The sequence below is a fragment of the Mustela putorius genome, unplaced genomic scaffold, assembly GCF_011764305.1.
Source record: "Mustela putorius furo isolate JIRA1106 unplaced genomic scaffold, ASM1176430v1.1 tig00537227_pilon_pilon_pilon, whole genome shotgun sequence".
NCBI lineage: Eukaryota > Metazoa > Chordata > Mammalia > Carnivora > Mustelidae > Mustela > Mustela putorius.
The window spans coordinates 21118542-21141835 of NW_025422368.1; the positions used below are offsets into that span (position 1 = coordinate 21118542).

At 36.2% G+C, this 23294-nt stretch overlaps 1 protein-coding gene across 6 annotated transcripts in view; it reads right to left on the reverse strand.

The window, feature by feature from the left end:
• The window catches only part of SOX5 (SRY-box transcription factor 5), a 994837-nt gene that overhangs the window by 853706 nt on the left and 117837 nt on the right, over positions 1-23294 (reverse strand). For all 6 annotated transcript variants that reach the window (XM_013047547.2, XM_013047548.2, XM_045072864.1 and 3 more), the window contains exon 2: positions 960-1041. The gene's annotated coding sequence lies outside the window, so the exon portion shown is untranslated. The remainder of the gene's footprint in view (positions 1-959; positions 1042-23294) is intronic.

Consider the following 23294-nt stretch of genomic DNA (forward strand, 5'->3'; position numbering starts at 1 on the left):
ACCGTCTCCCAGTGCAAATTTTGGCCCAACCCCAAAATGGACCCCAGATGTGAGAGAAGGGATGATGGATATTAAACTAACTTTCAAGCTATGATTATGGTCTAAGATTAGACATTCTAATTTCTGAATGAAGACTATGTTTGGAATCTAAAGTGCCAAAAGAATTCTTTCTTTTTTTTTTTTTTTTAAATCTAAGAGTAGTCCTATTAGGGATGGAGCCTGCCTGAGATCTATTCTCCCTACTCCCCACCGCCAAAAGCAAGGGAACTCCCACTACCCTTTCTGAATTCATTTTAAAGAAACAAGTAAAACAAGTAAATTGTGTTTTGATTGATTTCCTAAGTTGTGCTTGTTCAAAGTATTGTTACAGAGAGAAACTCCAAATACATGGGTAAGAGATAATGGTAGGAGGGAAAGAATGGTCTTTCTAGGATATAGCCAGGACCTTAGAGATGGCCAAGGCAGATATATCCTGGCAGATGGACCTGACCAGCCTTGCAAAGGACCCCATACAATAGCATGATACAAGAGCAACACAACAAGTATCATGCGCTTCAGAGTGGTAGGAGAGGAACAAAGAGCTTCATCCACTGACAGAGAGTTTCTTCTGGTCCAGCAGGAGTAACAGCATGCCCTGATATGCCCAGGAGGTATCTTGAAAAGCCTGGAGAAGGAGAGTAGAAGATCTACAAAGGAAGATCAAGGTATGCCTCAGCAGTTTCCCACAAGTACTGACAAGGGATGGGAGGAAATCTGTGCCTAATGAAGAGATGGCAGCCAAAGAACAGGTATGTCATCCCTCAAAAGTCTGGTTATCTCATAACCTTCTAGAACTTAGATGCAACCTCAGATTGCTTCTGCATTTGGTCAAATGGAAGAGCAAAATGTAATTTAGATTTAGCTCTAGAAAAATAAAAAGTTACATGTCTTGCACACTTAGTGTGTAGACAGAGACATACCTGCCACATAAGGGTAAGCTTGTCCAAGACTTCTAAGGATCCTCTTGAAGTATGTCTGTACACTGCGGCCTGATTAAAAAGCCTAGAAGAGAATTAAAGCTAAGTCATTTAGAGGCAGAATCACTGTATAAAGAGGTCAACTCTGCAATGTTAGCTATCGGGGAAATACCAGTGGATTGTGATAAACTGAGCATGACATAATACAGAATATTTATTACTATGGAACCCACAAATCCCACTTAGACATCAGCAGAAAGAAAGAGAATACAAAAGAAAATAGAAATCAGTTTCTTTGTTTTGTTTTTTGTGTGTGTGTGCGTATGTTTTTTTTTTTTAATCAAATGTTCCAAATTCCAGTAGAACACATTAAAAAGTGAAGGTATAGCAGAGAGTTTAAGATTCCCATCCCAGGAAGATGGTATTTTTTAAAGTATCAAATATGTTTTTACTGAAAGAGGAAAAATAAATCCAAATAAAGCATTAGATTGTGATAGGTGTGCTACTTTAGATAAAGTATTCAAGATAAATGTCTGATAAGCAGAGAACAGGATGAAGTAAGCAAACCAGAGGGAGGATCTCTGCCACCAGAGGGAATAGCAAGTACAAAGGCCCTGTGGTGAGAGGTTGCTAAGCAGGACCAGGGACAGCAAAAAGGCCACTATGGCTGCAGGATGAAGTGCAACAGAGAGAAGTAGGACACGAGTGAGGTTGGAAAGGGCCAAGGAAAGGTTTTGAATTTTAATGTAGGAGCCGGTAGAGGGCTGTCTTTTTCTTTAATTAAACAATTTAGCTTGAGATAATTGTAGACTCACAGGCAGTTGTAAGAAACAGAGAGATTCCTGCACCCTTTGCTTCATTTCCCCCAGTGGTAACATCTTACAAAACTATAGTATAATATCAAAACCAACATACTGACACTGATAGAGTCAAGATAGACATTTCCATTACCGTAAGAATTCCTCAAATTGTCTTTTTATAGCAATAACCATTTCCCTTCCCTCCCAACTCCACCATACACAGTGGAAATCACTAATTGACTTATAATTATTATAATTTTGTCATTTCAAAAATATTACATAAATGAAATCATACAATCAACATAATTCTCTGGAGATTTATCCAGGTTGGAGTATCAATAGTTCTCTAATTTTTATTGCTGAGTAGTGTGTTCTGTGGTAAGGATCATTTAACCATTCACTCATTGAAGGACACTGCATTGCTTCCAGTTTGAAGTTATTATGAACAAAGCTGTTGTAAGCATATGCATACAGGTTTTTATGTGAACAAAAGTTTTCCTTTCTCTGGGATAAATGCCCAGGAGAGCAATTGCTGGTTTGTACTGGAGTTCTATGTTAAATTTTCTTTAAAAACCTGCCAAACTATTTTGCAGAATGGTTGTGCCATTTTACATCCCCATCAGCAATACACGAGTGAGCCAGTTTCTGTGCATCCTTGCCAGCATTTGGTGTTGTCATTAGTTTTTATTTTAGCCATTCTGCTTTTCTCTAATGATTAGTGATGATTAGTGATGCTGAACAAATAAGATAGCTTATTTGCTATCCGTATATATCTTCTCCCATAAAATGTTTCTTCATGTCTTTGGACATTTTCTAATTGATTTTTTTTTAACTGTAGATTAAAAGATTATGTTCCTAGTACTAGTTGTTCATCAGATATATGGCTTGCAAATATTTTCTCCCAGGGTGTAGCTTGTCTTTTCATCCTCATAAATGGGTCTTTCACAGAGCAAAAGTTCTTAAGTTTGATAAAATCCGATTTATCAATCTTTCCTTTTGTGGGTTGTGCTTGTGGTAGAAAGTCCAAAAATGCATTGCCTAACCTAGATCCTAAAGACTTTCATTTTTTTTCCCTAAAAACTTTATCATTTTAGATTTTACATTAAAGTTCATGATATATATTGAGTTAATCTTTATATAAGCTATCAGACTTAGCTCAAAGGTTTGTATTTTGTTTTGGGTTTTTTTTGTGTTTGTTTCTTTTTTTTTTTTTTTTTTTTGCCTATGAATGTCCAATGGCCTAACACCATCTGTTGAAAAGGCTGTATATCCATTGAATTGATTTTGCACCTTTGTCAAAAATCAGTTAAATATGTCTGTGTTAGTCAATTCCTGGATTCTGCATTCTGTTCCATTCATATATGTGCCTATCCCTCTCCCAAGATCAGAGTCTTGATTACTATAGCTACATAATAAATCTAGAAATTCGGTGTGTTAATCCCTGTCACTTTTATTTTTCTAATTCAAATTCATCACATCTATTCTGATTCCTTTGTCTTTTCATATAAATTTTAAAATAATTTTGTTTACACATACAAAAAATCTTGCTGAAAATTTGATGGGAATTATATTAAATCTGCATGTCAGTTTGGGAGAACTGACATCTTTGTATTGGTGAGTCTTCCAGTCCATGAACATGGTATATCTATTTTTAGATAGTCCTGGATTTTAACATATTTAACATTTAACATTTGTACATTTTTTGTTAGATTTATACCTAAGTATTTAATTTTTTGAGTAACTGTAAATAGCATTATATTTTTAATTTTGCGATGCAGGTGTACATTGCTGTTATAAAAGAATCTAATTGATTTCTGCATGTTTATCTTGTATCCCACTACTTTGATGAACTCAGTTATTAGATTGACAAGTGTGTTCTTTAAGTTCCTTGGGATCTTCTACATAAACAAAAATGGCACCTGGAAATAGGGACAGTTTTATTTCTTCCTTTCTGATCTCTATGTTTTTAATTTCCTTTTTTTTTTTCTTTCTTTTGCACTGGTTAGAAATTCTAGCACTATATTAAATAAGAGTGATGAGTACACACATTCTTGACCTACTTCCTGATCTAAGGGGAAAGAACTCAGTCTTTCATCATTAAAGATAATGTTAGTTGTATACTATTATGCATTTTCAATACATGTTCTATATAAGGTTGAGGACATTCCTTGTTCCTATTTATTTGAGAGTTTTTATCATGAATGGTTATTAAATTTTGTCAAAAGTTTTTCCTATATGAATTGATAGAATTGTGACATTTCTTCTTTAACCTGTTACATAATGAATCACATAAGTAGTTTTTTGAGTACTGAACCAGCCTCACATCCCTGGAATAAATCTCCCATTGATCATGGAATATATCTAATTTTATATGACTTCTATTTGCTAATGTTTTGTTAAGGATTTTTGTGTCTGTGTTCATGAGGAATATTTGTGTCTGGTTTTCTTTTTCTTTTCTTCCTTTCTTTCAACTGTCTGTTGGGTTTTGGTATCTGGATAGCACTACCATAAAAGAAATGGTTTTCTGAAAGAGATTGTGTAGCACTGGTGTTATTTATCTAAGTGTCTGTTAAAACATGCTAGTGAACACATCTTGGACCAGATTTTCCTTTTTGAAAGCTTAAAAATTTTATATTCAATGTCCTTACTAACTATAGGGATATTCAAATTATCTATTTAATATTAGGTAAGTTGTGGTAGTTTGTGTTTTCTAAGGAATTGGTCCATTTCATCCATCCCTGTATTATCCCAATACATCCATCCCTGTATTACCCTTCTGATGTCTGCAAGGTCTGCAGTGTTCACTCTTTTTCATTCCTGATATTGGTAATTTGTGTCTTTTCTCTTTATTTATTAATCTTTATTATTAGGCTTGCAGAGGTTTATCAATTTCATCAATTTTTAAATGGCCATATTTTTTTATTTTTTTATTTTTTTTTTAAAGAATTTATTTATTTATTTGACAGAGATCACAGGTAGGCAGAGAAGCAGGCAGAGAGAAGAGGAAGCAAGCGCCCCGCTGAGCAGAGAGCCCGATACGGGGCTCAATCCCAGGACCGTGGGATCATGACCTGAGCCAAAGGCAGAGGCTTTAACCCACTGAGCCACCCAGGCTCCCCTAAATTTGGAATTTTGGTCTTTTCCTGCACAGGTAATCTGTGGTACAATATCTCTCAACTTATTTTTTTTTCATTGATTGTTTTTCTGCTTTCAATTTTATGGGATTTGTTCTTAACATTATTATTTCCTTTCTTCTGTTTTCTTTGGAAGCTTCTGTTTCAGCTCTGCTTTTTATAGGTTCTTGAAATGGGAGGTTAGATTACTGATTTTTCTTTTTTTCTAATTATATATTTAGGGCTATAATGATTCCTCTTCGCACTTCTTTATCGGTGATCCACAAATTTTGATGTTGTATTTTTACTTTCATTCAGTTCAATGTATTTTTTATGTCTTTTGAGACCACCTTTGTGACCAATGGATTATTATTTAGAATTCAGTAGGTTGATGAATTCCAAGTGTTCAGAGATTCTCATGTTATCTTTCTATTATTCACTTCTAGTTTGATTCCATGGTGGCCAACTTATAGATTCCATAAGACTTTAATTCTTTTTAAATGTGCTGAGATTCATTTTCTGATCCAGAAAATCTCTCTTGATCTATGTCCCATAGTCACATGACAAGAATATGTGTTTTGCTGCTGATGGGTGGAATTCTGTCAATATTAATTAGAGTCTATTGGTTACTGATGATGAGTTTTCTATATCCTTGATATTCTGTCTAGTTTTCTATTAATTGATAATGTAGGGGTATTGAAATCTTCAACTATATTTGTGAACTTGTCTATTTCTCTTTTCAAACCTGTTAATTTTTACTTCATATATTTTGTAATTCAGTTATTTAGTGCATACACATTAGGATTGCCATGTCTTTTTTTTTTTAAGATTTTATTTATTTATTTGACAGACAGAGATCACAAGTAGGCAGAGAGAGGGGAAAGCAGGCTCCCTGCTGAGCAGAGAGCCCGAAGCAGGTCTCGATCCCAGGACCCAGAGATCATGACCTGAGCTGAAGGCAGAGGCTTATTAACCTGAGCCACCCAGGTGCACCTGCCATGTCTTTTTTATGGAACAACTTTTTAATCATTACATAATATTTCCCTCTATCACCAGTATTTTTTTTTCTTTTGCTCTCAAGTCCACCATAACTGGTATTGATATAGCAAGTCTTGCATTTTTAATTTATGTTTTCATTATACATCTTTATCTATCCTTTTCCTTTCAACCTGCCTATATCATTATATTTGAAGAGAATTTCTTATAAACTGCAATAGTTATGTCATATTTTTAATATACTTTCATAATCTTTTAATTATAGTATTTAGTCCATTTATATTTAATATAATTATTGATATTGTAAGGACCTATTTAGCCAGAGCGCTTCCATCCATCCGTTAAACAATAACCTTGTTGTTTAACCCTTAAACTGTCTCTGCTCCCCTTCCCCCAGGGGGCTTACTTAAAAATAAGACCCAGAAACCAGCCCCAGGTAACAAAGCCCAAATACAAGGGTGGGTCAGGCCAGGTGGAAACATCCAATCAGTGGGGGTTGCATACTGTCTCCCTAGTTACCAAGGAGTATGGGCCCCGCCCTTTGGGAGCCTTTTGGGTGCCAATTCTGACCAAGGTGATAGGCTGGGTCAAATGTCTGCTGGGGTAAATTGTAATTCAACTGGTCACTTATGTGTGACCTAACATGACTGTGCAGCTTTCTCTGTGTGTTACAATTTCATTGGCCACCTCTGCGTGGCCAGGCCCAACCACATGGCCTTTGCCCTTAAAAGTTAGTCTGTGAAAGAGAGAGAGGTTGCCCTCTCTGTAAGAGGCACAGCCCTGGCTGGTCAGTTTGAATTCTTGATGCTTGGCGCGGAATAAAGCTTTGCTTGACCTTCGCTTTTTATCAGTCTCGCTCCTTTAATCATGGACCCATTATTGGGGGACCTAACAATATGTTAGGATGGAAGTCTGCAATTTCATTTTTTGCTTTCTACTTTCCTCTATTTTTCATTTCTCTTGCCTTTTTTCAGCCTTCAACAGTTTTTATAATTACCTTTTGATTTATATACAGTATTTTAGTGTCTCTTTGCATAGCTTTTTTAGTGGTTGCTTTAGGTATGACATTATATATACATAACTCCTCATAGTTTGATGATGTCATCATTTTACCACTTTGAGTTAACTATGTCATAAATTGTGCCCTCCTGGAAATTTCTGAAAAAATGTGAGATTGATAAATCAAAAATCTGAACATCAAAATAAATGTAGCTATATGAGATACTGTTTTGTTTTCTACCCGAGCTCTCTTGTTTCCCTTCATCTAAAACTAAACATGCATTCATACTTCCACTAAAAAGATAACTGAGAAATGGATTGGGATTAGTTGGGAGTAGGGAGGGGGTGAAAGAGAAACTGACTCTAATTTGAAATACCAAGATTTCTGGCACTTGATATATACTCTCGGACAGACAACTTTAAAGGTAATTTCTGAAATTTTCTGAAAAATTTTTGAAGTCTGGAAAAAATTTTCCCCTATTGTATTATCAAGGATGTGTACCATCAACAATTCATAGTCTGTTAAAATTGGGGGTAGGCTTAACAATGACCTAGATTGTTGTTCTAGTTTACAGAATATCAGAGACATGAAGATAACTTGCACAAGGTCACAAATGAGTCAGTGATAAAGCTGAACCTGGATCTAAGTTCTAATGATATGGAACTATAAAATGAAGATACTAGATAAAAATACTAAAGTATATCAAAACTCTGCCTGGGAATGCAGTTGTGTTTCATTTCATTAAGAAAGGCAAAATAAGGGGCGCCTGGGTGGCTCAGTGGGTTAAAGCCTCTGCCTTTGGCTCAGGTCATGATCTCAGGGTCCTGGGATGGAGCCCTGCATCAGGCTCTCTGCTCAGCAGGGATCCTGTTTCCTCCTCTCTCTCTGCCTGCCTCTCTACCTACTTGTGATCTGTCTGTCAAATAAATAAATAAAATCTTAAAAAAAAAAAAAGAAAGAAAGAAAGAAAGAAAAGAAATACAAAATAAGAACATGGCAGGTAGAACATCATCAGTCATCAATGTAGATGTAGAATTTTACCAGGACACTGGAGTTTAAACATACCCACATGCCAAAAATAGCAACTGGTTTAAAAAAAAAAAAATAGCCCAACCATTGACATTATTACAGACATTGGGCCACAACAGATTCCAAACATGAAATTTTAAGAGTAAGCCTGTCTTTTTCCATTGTGTATCAGTAAGTTTTACCCCATCTATTCAGGCTTCTCTGAAGTGGCAAATTTGAAGGACACTGGCGAGTTTTCCACGTTATGCAGTTTTTACTCACTTTAGATGTAAAAACACTTGAGTGCTTGCAAAAGGGACTGTCCTCAATCCCAAAATATTTTTTTATACTCCCTGATTCATTTTATGAAGGATCAAACTTCTAGCTTGTAGCTCTGAGTTTCAGACTTTCCCTTTTAGTCATGAAATCTTCTGTGATCCAAACTGTAGAAAAAATTCTTGCTCTACATCTCCCATTTATATTCACAGTCAGATACTATAATTAAATAATAGAGTTTCATTTACTTGGGCTCAAATCCATTAATTTTTTTTCTTATTTTTACTCATCTCTTTTCTCTGAAATGTATCCCAGTATTATTATTATCCTTGAGCACACAAATACACAGACTGTGAATCTATAATGAGATCTTCCTATTTTTTTAGAATAGATTTTGCTTTGATTAAATGTCTACATTGCCTCTACTTAGATGCATTCTAAATTTGAACAAATACCTGATCCTATTGAAGAAATAAAGTCAACCTTTAGCAGATGACCTCCTAGCCAAATACGTGTATTATATTTGCTCCAGGGAAAAACTGCTTCACAAGCTTACTTGGTTTCCTTGACCTGATGCCAGCAGAGAGGGAATGTGCTAATGCTCCCCATCAAAGTGAAAATTCAAATGCCCTTCCATTCCATCCCAGTGGATTGTTCAAGTGATGGAGAACTGCTCAACATCATGCACAGAGAGAGCTACCTAATTCCTCTCAACCAATGGTGCCACATGTGATGAGAAGCAGGACAGAAGGAGTAAAGGTGCTAAACACTCCAACAGGGAAGTATCTACACTAGAAAGAAAAACTAAGCTATCCAGCTGTCATTGTATCCAACTCTTTAACCAGACAGAACTACCACATTCCTAGACTTTTTTCACAAGAAAAGAGGAAGCTTGCAAAATTTGTATTCACACGTCCAATGTTGTGCTCTCACCGCATGCCTATGAAACTCCCTTGTCAACAGAGCTTTTACCCTTGCCTTTTTCTCTTTTTCAGGATTTCTACTCCAAATCCCCAACTCACTTAGAGCAGTGATCTCAGAGGCATTTCTATAGCTGATGCAAATTATATTTCTTTGTTTGCCTCCTGGAGATGGGGTGGGAAAGAGAAAGAAGTGTAAAAGCCCCAAAGTGGCAGCTAAAACCAAAAAAGCTGATGAAAGCTCATAACATTTTTCACTAGTTTACTGTGTAAATGCCCCTGCTAATTTAGAAAAGCCTTTGTGATTTTTAACATTAAAAAGTAAAATAGATGTACTCCTATGCTGATGTGCATGGGCTGAAGATAAAGTTTACTTTACCAGTGAAAAATCAGTAATTGAACAGATCAAATACCTTCAATATAGACCATGAACTGTTAATAGGAGGGCAATCTATAAAAGCATTTTTCATTGTTAATAGGCAACATTTCTGCATAAGAAGACTTGTTTCCCTCCCCTTCCATAGTACCATCATGAATCAAATGTAACTATAAAATAACTGACCTAGTTTAGATAAGCTGGCACATACTATTTTAATGCATTTTACAACACAAAGCCATTATTCCTGACTAGAAGCAAAAATCCTCATAATATACCAAATTCTACATTCAATGAACAAAAAGCAACCCAAAATTAACCCCTCAGCTGATATAGCAAAGACTGAATGGCTAACGATGCTAAGAACTACATACCAATCTGTGGATTAGGCTGGTACACTCTGTTCACCCTATAGCTCTTAGCCCAAGCTGAAAAGTGCAGAGTAAAGGAGTCTTCAGGTCACCTCTGTGAATAAAATGAAATTCCTGGTCCTCATATTAATGTGACAGACAGTTCACCCCATCTCTGAGCACTGAGTCAAATTAAATAAATATATTGTTGAGCAATACCTGTAACGTACTTTGTTAGATGATGTGGAGAAAACAAAGTCATTAAAACTTATTAATAAAAAAGCTGTGATCTAACTACTTCAAAGTTGGAAAAGTCATTAGCAGAGAAAGAAGTAAAGCAAGGGATACATTCCAGAATGTCAGCAAAGGGGTTGTTATGACAAAAAGGTACCTTTGTGTGTTAACATACAAAAAATTAAATAGTACCTGAAGTACAATAATGTCAAAAATTATAGAAAACTCATTTTAGACACCCGAAATTCTTGGGTCAGAAGTAGAACAGGAAGACCTGGAGTTGCAGCGAATCAGTAGGTGGTCTCTGCGAAGTACTGAAACGGCAGGTAGAACCTGAAGAACGAGGCCTGGTGGCAGGCCCAAGCAAGAGCAGGGCAGGCCCTAAATTTCGGAAGGAGCCAAAGATAACAGGACCCATATACTTTCATCTGAGGAGCTCTAAGAATCAGGCCTTCCACACCCAGAGCTCCGTCAATCCTCGTTTATTCTCCCCAAGTGTCTTTCCGCTGATAGATCTGGGACTCATGAATCTCCACCTGATACCCTGTCACCTTCACAGGCAATGGAGGGAGATTTCAGTTGCCAACCCAACTCGGACAATATCTGAAATGTGTGTACTACCTTTGGAGCCCACAAAGAGTCATGAAAGTATTTGAGTACAAAGATCTGAGTAAGAAAACATGGTGACTGAAACACAGTCTTAGGAAAGAAAATGCAGTCACTTAACCAATATACAATAATTCCAGATAATCATTCAGTTCCTGATTTGGTTAAAAAGAAGAAGATGAGATTATACAAGGAAATAAGAGCACTGAGTATCTAAAGAAGATGGCTGCTGAAAATACATAAAATAAGGTCTGTACAATAGATGCTATTTTTATTTTGAGCACTGATACTCAAATACAGTTTGATAAAAATACTACAGTATAGCAAAGTGTTTACCATAAACTCTGGAGTTTATGCTGGACAGAGTGTTCCTATCTGGGTGATCTTAGGCAAGTTACTTAATCTCTAAGCCCAGGTTTTATCTGTAAATTAGAAATATTATTTACCAGAAAAATCATCTACTCAGCATCTCACTGAAAAACCATGCAGTTCCTATTCTCGGACTTCATGGTTCAAGTGAGTTTGACCCACACCTCCTCTAGCTGCTCTTTAGGGATGACTGTTCAGGCCTGAGTAATCATTGACCAGTTCTGGGAAGCCATGTGGGGATCCCCATCACCACAATTGCTAGAACTACTCCCACAACCATAATCGAGGTTACTGAAGATCTTCCAAACCTAAAAGAGTTAACTAAGAGAAAAATAAAGGTAAGAGATGGGAAAAACAGAGTGATCAGTGGATGCCTGGACATATACCTTGAGCTTAAAGGTTATTTTCTAACGGGGAACCACTATATTCCCTTTCTTATTTCAGCTCTTTTGAGATAGCTTTTGCCTAATCTACTACGTGAAGTTTTTGTATCTATATGTGAGGAAAAACTGAGATAACACCCATAAAGCATTTGTTACTCTTGGGCATATAGTACAAGCTTAGTAAATGTGAGTTATTTTCATGTCCAGAATGAGAGATTTTAAACGTCCCTTTTCAAGATGACTACATGAAAAACAATTTTCATAGGACTCATTAAGATATCAAGGGTTTCTATTTTCAAGAAAGTTATAATCAATAATAGAAGATGTTAGTAATAGCTCAAAGACATAGAAGACAAGTCTCAAAAGGCAGGAGATAATTTGACCAACAAATGAATTATATAGAAAATAATATTTAAGTCTTCAGAGGGAAGAGAGAGAAAAGACCCTTGGACTAGACTGGTTATCAAAAGGCTTCATAGACATTTCAGCTGGGTTTTGTGGAACAGGAAAGATCTGGAAAGTTGGAGAGAAGAGCAGACAACATTCCAGGCATGTATCTCAAAAATATGAGTAGTAGTAGTACTAAAGCCCAGGACACTCTTGGGCCTATATGACAGGGTTTTCAAGGAGAACTCAATGATAAACGACTTGAATTAAAAAGTTTAATGCCGATGACAGCTCTGAAAGGGAAGTTTAACCATATTTCACAGAGGCTGGTTTTCACTGAGCTCTTCTAGAGGTACAATGGGATGACATTAGGTTGCTCACATAATTCTTAGTGAAATTGTAAAAAATAATAAAAGTCAGAGGGATGTTTTTGAAAGAAGTTTATAATCAAATCACATCTTCAGGACACCTGTGTGGCTCAGTCCATTGATTCTAGCTCAGGTGAGGATCTCAGGGTTATGAGATGGAGCCCCCTATCAGGCTCCACCCTGGACATGGAGCCTGCTTAAGATTCTCTTTCTTCCTCTTCCTCTGCCCTTTCCTCCTCGCTCTCTTTCTATTTCTCAAAATACACACACACACACACACACACACACACATAACTTTGGATACATTTTATCATATTGGCTTTTTCCTCCCCTTTTTCTTATTCCAGCTATAATTGTTTGTAATTTTACTCACATTCTACAGCCAAAAAAATTATCATAAATACACAAATACCCCCTAAGGCATAATGTAATAGACAGTGAAGTTTTCTCCTCAATATCCCTTCTTCAGCATGGAAGAGCTGTGCAGGTTGAGGCATTGAGCCCAACCTCTGTGGTATGAAATTTAAAGCAACCACGGTAATCCCATCATCCTTGCCAGTGAATGCTTAGTGCCAGGAACCTATCTCTTTCAGTAGGTTGCCTTTTCATTTTGTTGATAGTTTCCTTGTCTGTTGAAAAGCTTTTTATTTTGGTGAGGTCTCAATAGTTTATTTTTGCTTTTGTTTCCTTTGCCTTAGGAGACATATCTAGAAAAATGTTGTTAAGGCGAATGTCAAAGAAATTACTGCCTATATTCTCTTCTATAAGTTTTATAGTTTCAGGCCTCACATTTAGGGCTGTAATCCATTTTGAGTTTATTTTTGTGTATGGTGTAAGAAAGTGGTCCTGTTACATTCTCTTGCATGTACTTGTCCAGTTTTCCCACATGACTTATTGAAGAGATTGTCTTTTCCCCATTGCATATTCTTGCCTCCTTTGTTGTAGATATATTGGCCATGTAAGCATGGGTTTATTTCCCTTTTTTAAAGATTTATTTCATTTATTTGGGGGGGGGGGTGCAGAGAGAAACACAAGCAGACTGCACTGAGCATGGAGCCTGACATGGGGCTCGATCCTACAACCCTGAGATCAGACCTGAGCCGAAACCAAGAGTCAGACACTCAACCAACTGCTCCACTGAGGTGCCCCACCTTGGTTTATTTCTGAGCTCTCTATCTGTTCCATTGATCTACATGTCTATTTTTGTGCCAGTGGCATACTGCTATGATTATTATGGCTTTGTAATATATCTTGAAATTTGGGGTTGTGATACCTCCAGCTTTGTTCTTCCTCAGGTTTGCTTTGACTATTAAAAATTTTAGGATTATTTGTCTAGTTCAGTGAAAAATTCTATTGGTATTTTGATAGAGATTGCATTGAATCTGTAGATTGCTTTGGGTAATGCGGAATTCTAACAATTTTAATTCTTCCAATCCATGAGTATAGAACATCCTAACGTAAATCAAAACCACAATGAGATATCACCTTCCACCTGTCAGAGTGGCTAGAATCAAAAAAAGAAGAAATAACAAGTGTTGGCAAGGATGGCAGAAAAAGGAACACTTGTACACTGTTGGTGGGAATGTAAATTAGTACAGCCACTATGGAAAACTTAAAAACCAAAAACAAAAATACCATGCCAACTAGTAATTCTATTACTGGGTATTTACCTAAAGAAAATGAAAACACTAATTCCAAAAGGCATATGTAACCCTACGCTTACTGTAGCATTATTTACAATAGCCAATATATGCAAGCAATCTAAGTGCCCATTGATAGACAAATGGATAAAGAAATGTGGAGCATTCGTGTGTATGTGATAGAATATTACTCATCCATAAAAGATGAGAACTTGCCATTTGTGGCAGCGTGGATGTACCTAGGGGGTATTATGCTAAATGAAGTAAGTCAGACACAGAAAGACAAATACCCTATGACTTCAGTTATATGTGGAATCCAAAAAAAAAAAAAAGCAAATAAATAAATGAACAAGCAATGAAACAGAATCAGACATATAAATACAGAGAATAAATTGATGGGGACCAGAGAGAAGGGTGTTAGGGAAATGGGGAAAATGGGTGTTGGGGAGTAGGGGTTACAGGCTTTCAGTTACGGAATGAGTAAGTCACAGGAATAAAAGGGACAGCACAGGGAATATAGTCATTGTTATTGTAATAGTGCAGTAGGGTGACAGGTGGTAGCTACACTTCTGGTGAGCAGAATAGAAAGCATAAACTACCTGAATCACTAGGTTAAACTCCTGAAACTAATGTCACATTGCATATCAACTATACTAAAAAAAAAAAAAGAAAGAAAGAAAGAAAGAATAAAGCTGACATACAGAGGATGGTAGAGCTAAGGGAACTGCAAAGATAAGATGCTGAAAGCACTGGCCAAAGTCAACCCAACAGTCTGTCCTATCTCTAATGTCTGTTTTTGTGAAATATTATTTTTCTTTATTATTAAATCTGCTTAGACTTTTTTTTCCAAACGTGACCCCAATTTCTTTTAAAAATGTTCTAAAGAGCCAAAACCCTTGTGTATCATTTGTGAATGACTGTGATCCAATAACACATCTAATCGCATGGCCTTCTGGTTATTTATAGAGCCACCAGAAGACCAAAAAGTGGGAAGTGGGACAGATAAGCAGGCGGAATGGAGAATCTATATGTATCAGAAAACACCTGTCCAAGTGATTCATTTCAGATGAGCAGAATACCATGTTCTGAAAAGACGAGTATTGAGTGGTCAAGAGTTACCCAGATTGGTCCAGACACTCTTTCAAACAAGGACATCCCAAAATTATACAAAAGCAAAACTCTAAAAACCACAAAAACTTTAGATTCTACCACTCTACCCTTCCTTTTTCCTCCTACACAGCTGCTAAGGAGTGGCATTTTATTCCCTCGTCGTATTAATGAAGACAGATCCTTATAGATGAGGCTCTGCTGTAAAAGGATTTTCTGAACAAGTGGACATTATAGAGACTCAGTAACTTTCTGTGTTTGCTTTTTTGTTCGTTTATTTGTTTTTGTCAGACAATGCTTTCTGGTACAATCTCTAAGGAGTGCAATTAACCATTTAAACCAACTATGATAGGGGCTGTATGCAGTAAAATGATGAAATTTTGCTAGTGCTTACTCTTTTAAAAAAATAATTTTTGAATGTTTAAGCATAGAAATATATAAACAATATAACACATATAACAGGTTCTGAGGAAATTGTATTTACTGTCGCCAGTACACATTGGTAAATGGTGATCAAGATGAAGCAATCATGCTAAACAATAAAAGGAGAACTCAATGCATAAGAGCCTATGAAGACAGTAACTTGTAGCAGATTAGATCATCATTAGCCAAAAGAGAGCCAAATGTGAATATAAACTGTGAAAGACTTTGCCCATAGTATTAAGTCAAAGAGATACTAATTTCAGAAACATTTTTAAGTGCATACATTGTAGTTCATAGCTAGAATGTCATATTCTTCCATGGCTGAAATGTGGTTCTTTAAAAATATTAGAACTTCTGACAGACATCACATATATTGGGACCAATTTAGATGCTTTTGTTTTGACACGAAATTTGATAGCCCAAAATTAATAGAGTACTAGAAGTGGAAATTCTCAGCACATAAAATAACACTATTTAGGCCTATAAATAATACCCAAGTAGCAATGAACACACATAGTGTTTAGAAAATAAGTAGATGAAGAAGTGGAGGAGGGCAGAGTATGTACAAAATTGCCTAGAACATCATGACATGCCACATACCAAGGACGCTATCAAAGATGACTACAGTTATGTCAAAAGTACTCAGGAGCCAGTCTGAAGAGGTTTCTATTAGACAAAGGAGAGACAACTTGAGGCTTCAAAAAGACTAAGAATTGCTATAGCTTAAACTAATCAAATATGCTTAAATTCATGAGTTCATGATATTTAAAAGAAATTACTTGGTTACTTCCTGAAGATGACAGGAAGCTGCTCTAAGTGGTAAAATATTTGCTCCTCAAGGTCGAACACACCCTTATTCTCATGCTACCCAAAAAAGTTAAATAAGATACCCACTTTTATTACTGTTTCTAAACACCTACCAGCTCCAAATATTCCTCTTTGTTTAAAAAGATAATGAAGCATTCATTATCCTAAAATTATGTTCTCTTTTCTTTGCAGATCCTATCAGAATGAGTTGAAGAATGTACTGATTCTAATGTTTCTTTCTCTTGCAAATCAAATAACCCCTTTTCCAATCTGAGAAACTGTTAGCTGCATCTAATATCACCAACCCTCATCAAAACTGGACAAAAGCAATCTTCTACGATGTTTATCATTATTGCAAGTTGGTTAAAACTACAACTTAAATGCTCAATATAATCCTACCTGTAAAGGGTGACTGCACCTTAGTCAAGGTAAAACCCGTTCCATAAAACCTAAGAATAGCATCACCTAAGGAAGTCTAGAAAAAGGGGTTCATCAAAGAGCAGGAAGAAAGTTCTTAGCTTCTAATAAAAATCGTTCATTGCACTCCTTGCCATAATTTCCCACACACACCTTGAGTAATGTTTCATATTGCAAAGTTATTCTCAAGAAGCAAATAAGTCAATACTGGATACGATCAATATTCCCAATATTGTTCAATATCTGGCTCTCTTCTTCCTATCCTAATGAAATTAGTAAGGACCATATGATTAGTTCTAGCAAAGAAATATGAGACGTGACGTTTGTCACTTTTTGGAATAAAATATTTAATTGCCAATGCTCAGCTCTCCAAATCCTCTCTTCCTTCGCCTGGGAATGCATGAAAGCAGGTCTATATGGGAGGTGTATTAAAACTGAAGTCTGGAAAGCAAAGCCAACATATGGTAGATAGTTGACATTCAGAATCACCTAAACTCACAACAAGGCTTATAAATGAGATTTGAGGCTTATTTATAAAAGTAGCATAACTTACTCTAACCCAAATGATGTGCTAGACTTCGGCATTCTTCCCAGATATCCTTTCCACAAAGATCAAATAAAAACTACTTTTCTGTATCAATTTATTGAGACTAACCAAATTAGTTGGATTATGGAAATGAAAGGATTTAGAATTAATATTTTCAGGATTGCAAATTGTTTGAAAATGTTATCTATATTTGATAAATCATGCCTAATAGCTATAAAACAACAAATCTGTACTCATATAAATAGAACTCTATTCTAGGATTTCTCTACTGAACAGAGAATGGCATGACTATAATGTGCAGTAGCCACTCTGAGCCTAGTTCTTCCTTAAGAATTATGAAAGGACAGAAGGTAAAGAGCAATGTTGATGACATTTATAGAGTCTCTCAAGTCTCAACTGATCCTGAAATAAACTGATAAGGTTTATATTTTCTTGACCTCCTAATCCTTGGAACCAAAAGTACCTGGTAAATGAAATTTGTCTTTCATGATTTCCTCAAATCTCCTTCCTCTAATGAATCCAGTATATGCTACCAAAGAGTATTAAAATATAAAAAGTCCACTGTGAGATTTCAATAAGGCTCAATTCAAGAAATTCAATTCAAGACTTTTGTTTGATGCTTTCTCTATGAAAAAAATACTAGGGAACTTTTATAGTGGAACTTTGTATTTCTCCTTATACAGCAAACATTTCATAGAGCAAGGGGTGTGTAAAAATCATACAACATTCCCAGGAAATAAAATTACCTTTTATCCAAAGCCTCAGCAATCAACAGTTTGATATACTATTCCCAGCTGAACACAAAGGTATTTACCTGGGTCATGAACTAAAATGGCAATTGTCCCAAATATTTCTATTCATTTGATGGGTACCATAGGAGCTTAAATGGACATGGTGGTGACAGCAATGTATGAACTATTGATTTGAGTATGACTGAGGACTAACAGAATCGCTTCCTCAGCCACAAAGGTGTCCTAGGAGGTCTGCTAGCCCAAAATGACCTGGTGGCTTTTGAGACACGTGGGTTCCACCTGATACTACACAATAATGATAGAGCTGTATGGAAAGTGGAGATAAGGGCTCCGGCATGTATCTTTGCCAGCAAAATTCACAACATTTCATTTCTTTAAAAAAAAAAAAAAGACAGTGGGCAATCATTATACAGTTTAATTACTCCTTTGGGTTCCACAAAGAGCTAAAAAAAAAAAAAAAAAAAAAAAAAAAAAAATCACCAGCCACCAATCTGCTACCTGTGGCAGCTGAAAATATTATAGTGGAATTTCAGGGGCACATAGTGAAATGAGCATCTCCAAATTGTTTGGAAAAGGATCTTCAGTCTAAGGAGAATTGACAGCACAGCTTTAAGAAGAGATAAAGGACTGCCTCAAGGATCTGTCTTGCTTCCTTACTTTTTTAAAGTAATACCTTCATTTGCATAGTAATAACCCAATTATTGTAAGATTAGGTGACAGGAATCTCATTATTGCTATTTCCACAAAACAGTCAATATTCTATTCAATATCTTTTAATGTTACGCACCTTAAAACATAATTATTTCAATATACCCTCATTCATCTTTAATGTAATTTTCTCTTTTAAAAACCTTGCCATAATTGTTGGTTTTTATGGAATATATTACTGTTTAAACAAGCACTTTCCCCCTCAGGCTGCTATGAGAACAAGCAGAAGCAACCAACAGCTTGGGGGCATTTCTGCCTTCCCCCCAGGAGTAAGTCCACCAAAAGACCAAAGGCACAAACACTGCTACTAAAAAAATCTGTTGTAACAAGCTCCACACTCTTCCCAACACTGTAGTTTCCCCTCCTGCTCTTTCACTTCATGCTCCACAAAAGATGCTTCCATAATGAATTTTCGTCTTAAGGCAACTTTAAAAGTGTTAGCAAATACATTCTGTTTAATTTCAAGTTGTATGATCTGGGCTCTTTTCTGCGTGGTGTGTGTGTGTGTGTGTGTGTGTGTGTGTGTGTTTTCCCAGACCACATTGTAGTACCAAAAAAAAAAAAAAAAAAAAAAAAACCCACATCCGAGACAGCTGACATAGTGGGGAGACCATCTGCCTGCCATAGGTTTACCTGCCATAGGCTTTTACAGTTTCAATTATAAGATAATCAGTACAAGAAGTGGCTGGTTACCAGATTAACATGGGAAACAAAGCAAGGAAATAGAGAGAGAAAGTGAGGACTATCTACATTAAGAGGCTACAGAGCCATACATGCTATTACTCCAAAATGATATCAAAATTAATGTACAGTGAAAATAGCAGTTAGATTTTGTCATGAGAGGAAGTAATATCAAAGGCTGTGGTTTGGAATCTAGAGTTAACACTCCTTGACTGTGATCCTCCTGACTATATACTCTTCAGGATGTTAATCTCTGCGTACTTTGTGAATGAATACTCATTATTCATGAGTATTACAATTAATTTATAGAAAAGCACGATGCCCCCTAATCAAACCAACTACGTTTTCTCAAGCTTTAAGAGTCATCAATCATTAACATGATTGACTGAGTGTTTTTCCACCTATTCTGACACAGAGAATCTCAACAGGCATTAGATGCCCCCCCGGAAGCCCACCTAACCACAACCTAACCATCACACCCCCAAACCATCAAACCACACTCTTCTCTTCCCATTCTTGATTGCTGAATAAAACTGCAAGGCTGACCAAATCCCTTTCTGCATGTTTAATGAATTTTAGGGCATGCTAACCCTGTATTTCCTCGTTTTTTTCAACAATGGGAAACCACCATTCTTTAAAATGAGTTAGGTTGCTATAGGCAATTTTCCTGCAAACAGAAAAATTATATAGGCCAATTTCTGGTTTAGTAAACTTTACTGGCATTAAGTCACATAGTTTATCTCTTTCAACTGGCTGGACTGCTCCTCAGAAACCTACTCATAGCAGCAAGGACATGAGTCAGATAGACGGTTAGCCCAAACCCCAGCCCTTTAGAGAATAAATTCAAGGAGCATATTTTTCATCAAGATCACCAATCCCAATGTATGGCTCAGGTAGAACTAGAATTCCAGTCTCCAAACTCATATTCCAGAGCTCTTTCAACTTTCTCTCCCACATGATTCAAAATCCAGACCTCATGGGAAGGATGGCAGTTATACCACATTGATAAAGTCTTTTAATCCCTTACTAAGTAATACCACTATAAGATGGTCAAGAAAAAAAAAATCTAGTGATAATTAAAGTCATTATTATATATAGGTATCAGACAATGTACTGTCTTATGTTAAATATTAGAACTTCCATTTAATATGAAAAGATGAGGTCTAAGAGGTCTAGAAAATTGCTCAAGATCACAGAACAAGTTCCAGAGTCTGGACTCAAAACCAAGTCTGTCCTAAAGAGAAAGCATGTAAATTGCTGTCATACAAACAAAGTCTACATATATAATTTACTTTGCTTTGGGCTTGGACTTTCATAGCCCTGTCTTTGTTGAACACTCCAGACATCCTCCAACAATGGAGAGATATTGTACAGGTCAAGGCCAACCCCAGACAATTCAATCTCCAATATTCCATGCAGTATCATGCCTCCTTATCTTCGGGCATGATATTCCCATTTTCTGCAATGTTCTCACCTTCTTCTATTGCCTTTATCTCTCATTGCTCATCTATCAAACTCTTAACCATGCCTCAAAAATCCTGCTCAGTCATTATCTCGTCAGAAGTCCTGCCCTACTACCCAACACCATCCAGGAGAATTAATCTTCCCTTCCTCTGCTATTTATGAACATTTAAACATACATTCAATTACTGAATATAATGATTAGTTTGCATACCATCTCCTAAGGAAAGCTCCTTGGAGACTGGTTTAATTCATCTCAGTATCCACAGCACCTATCAGCATATACCTGAAATGGAGACATTGTTTTATAAATGCTCAACTGTTACTGAACTAAAGATATCTATCAGAATTCACTTGTGGCAATTGTCACATTCTTCTTGCATGATAAATTTCTGCTTATGCCTTTTCTATACAAGAAATAGTTCATGTGTTGTTCTCCTCACTGCACCAAGAATTCTTTGTACATAATAAGTGTTCCAGAAATGCTTGTAAAGTTGAATTGTTTACAGGATTTTTAAGAAAGAGAGGAAGGGCAAATACTAAGACCTTACTGATTGCTTTAAAGTTAGTTGAGGATAATAGTAAATTTTTCCCTTCTTGAGTCACCTTCAAAGCACTGGATTTTATCATGTAAGGAGGTAGAATAAGTACACTATAGTTAAAAACTTGATCACTGAGTCCATGGCTAAAATGCTACTTTTCATGAGGATTAATTGAGTGCAATCTTTTATCTGTTTCTATTCAGCATATGTACTGTATATCTGCTATGCATCCGAGGACAGCTGCCATTCTATTTACAGCATTATCTAAAAATGGCAACATTAAATCTATCTTCCATCTCTTTGAGATCTTTTTCAACCACAGAATCATCTCAGATGTTCTGCTTTTAGAGCAAAATATATGAGGTGTGAATGTGTGTAACAGTAAAAGACTAACAGGCAGAAATCCACAATGGTGGAATTATCCACTGGGGGTTGATAAAACTTTCCTTCTTTTCCTATCTCAAGAAAAGCTAGGAGAAGGGAGCTGGAGAACATCAGGGGGCAAATTAAAGAGGTAACAAACCTTGCCCTTACACCCCTATCAGGAGTCTAAGAGCCTAAATATTGATTTTTCAAGGCTCTGTTGCTGACAGTAGCAATTCTGAACACAGCCTGGAAAACAAACAAGAGGGGTGTGTGCTGATAAGCCTCCCAAGTACTGTAGCACATTTCACATTTTTTTAAAGAAAGTTAAAATTAATCTTTCAGCTATTTTGTGGGGGAGGAGGCTGTGACCATGCTAATTACTTACTATAACTCTCCATAGTATACATCTTAACACAAATCTTCTGTCAGCTTCCCTGACAGCTATTATCACAAGAGGCAAAAACCCGATTTTACACATGAACAAACAGTACTGACCATCCTGACCAATCTGAATAACGTGGGAAAATTTACACTCCTTTAATTGCTCTTCTACTCAAAATTTCAAAACAAACTCTTTTGTCTTTACCACACTTAATGTCCATTTTTAAAATCAACGTGGCAACCAGAAAGATGGGACAAATGAGCAGCCCTTTCATGGCAAGGATCAACTACACCTTGGAAAAAATTAAACCTTCATTTAAATTCTATCTTTAAGAAGATAACTTGCTCATCATGGCACTGATGTTCTAAGTACAAAAGCCATAATTCTAAAAGTACTTTGCAAGTGGGAAGTAGTTCAGTGAATCTGTTGGGGGTAGAGCCAGACTGCTTGGGTTCAAAACCAATGCCTCCATTTACTAGCTGTGCCTGGGCAAGATAAGTAACCTGCAGTGTCTTGTTTGTGTGGTTTTTGAGGAATAATCAAGTTAGCATATGTAAAGTGGTTGGAATAGTACATTCCATGTAGAGAGAAATCAAAATATGTTACTTATTTTCATTATTAGAATAATCCCTCACATTTAATAAATGCTCAAAACTTAAAGATATTGTAATGGGTTTTGACATTTCTCAAATGGGAATTAGGGGGAGAAGACCCACACAAGAAGAGATTTTATAAAAGAAATCACAGTGATTTATTCACTCCATGTTGCTTTCTCACCTAGATCTTTTCTTGGAACAAATCTATACATTCTGAACTTTACAGGAGTACATAGCCCTCCATTTCAAAATATGAGTCTTTATTAAAAAAAAAAAAAGGCATGTTTTGTGGATCATCAAATACATTCTCTACAATGTCTAAAGCAGGTAAATAGGCAAAAGTTTGTCAGACAACCTCTAAATTATTTTTAATTAAGCAAAAAAGCTAAAAGACCATGAGGATGACATCCAGAACAACAGGTGACACATATATGTTCACAGTTTGACAAATGGCAACTCAATAAAAGAGACAAGTATCATAATGACACATTCATCCCCTACCTCTGCCATTGGCATTTTCAATCATTTCACAAGTTGGGTCAAGTGAAGCTGAAATTACTCGTCATCAAATTTTCAGTGATATGAAATTTGGAAGTTTTAGAAGAAAAACCAATATTTCCAAAAAAGCTAAACCCAGAAAGACAGTTTTTTTTTCTTTTACAGTGCATTTTACTCTAAAATTTACATTATCATTATTCATCAAATCATTTTTGAAAATCTTAG